Raw genomic sequence first — 1,343 nt, 5'->3', positions numbered from 1 at the left:
TATATATATATATATATATATATATACACACACACACACATACATATAAAAAAAATTTTTTCCTAAGTGATGATGAAAACTACTCCGCTTTCCTAATGTCTTCAATCCAGTGAGGCTGATCACTTATTTCATTGGGAAGTAGAAAGAAAGTCCATTACATTGAGCAAAATCAATAATCATGGTATAAAAGTATCTCATATGGCTGAACTTTTCTCTCAGAGATGAAAGGTGATCACGTTTATCCATTAGTTCACATTGATTGTGCAAATGCAAGAAAGCACTTGATTAGCTGTTTTTATAGGTGCAGTACAATTGCTCATGTTTTCTTTAAAATGAAATTTGTCACAGCAAAAGTTGCAGGAATTATTATTTTGAAAAATGAAAATGAAAAATACAAAATATCTTCATGGAACATGATCTTTACTTAATATCCGAATGATTTTTGGCATAAAAGAAAAATCAATAATTTTGACCCATACAATGTATTTTTGGCTATTGCTACAAATATGCCCGTGCTACTTATGACTGGTTTTGTGGTCCAGGGTCACATATTAGCTAATGTTCTGTTTTCATATTATGCATGTATCTGTATTTTGTTGAAACTGCTCAATAATGAAGGAGAGCTGCAGGTTTGGACGGACATTTGCCATGATTGTAGTTCACTACAAACAGCATCTAACAGAAGCTGCTTTTCTCTAAATTCATTTAAGAAAAGCATAACAAGGTTTCTGATTGGCCTCTGTATCACTTATGACCCACACATGAGCGGCTGTACCTCTAGACTAATGGCTGAAATGAGGAGCTTGAGTCTGAACTGATTCTGGTTTATATCAAATCTTAATGGAGGAGCCGAAGGGAAATTATGTTTGGATCCCCCCAGACAATAACTAAATATGAAAGCCACTTAGTAATTTCCAGATGCACAATGAGATAACTTTCAGTTGTATGACAGATATTTTGAAAAATGAAAATGAAAAAATTACATATTTAAAAAAATTAATTATATATTTTTTAACACCTGTTGATTTTTTTAGAAACAACATTCAAGAAATACACATAAAATTAACCAAAATAAAAAGTTTAAAATAATAAAGCACTTATTTAGTACAGAATAAGGTAATAAAAAAGGTATTTTCTCCCTAAAAACAGTTGCATTGTTTAAAAACATCAAAGACACGTTCAAACTACTAAACAAATAAATAAATGCAGCAAAAGTGCTTCCTTTCTCACATGAAATATCACTGAGATGATGCAGTCACTGCAACAGTTGTGTGAGCTCTCTCTGTTCTCTCTCCTCCATCTCATCTGTACTATCTTACTCTTTGTCTCTTTCTCTCAGACCC

Source organism: Sinocyclocheilus rhinocerous, unplaced genomic scaffold, assembly GCF_001515625.1.
Source record: "Sinocyclocheilus rhinocerous isolate Xijiao unplaced genomic scaffold, SAMN03320098_v1.1 scaffold119, whole genome shotgun sequence".
NCBI lineage: Eukaryota > Metazoa > Chordata > Actinopteri > Cypriniformes > Cyprinidae > Sinocyclocheilus > Sinocyclocheilus rhinocerous.
The sequence above is the reverse complement of the archived record's forward strand: the minus strand, read 5'-3'. Positions refer to the sequence as shown.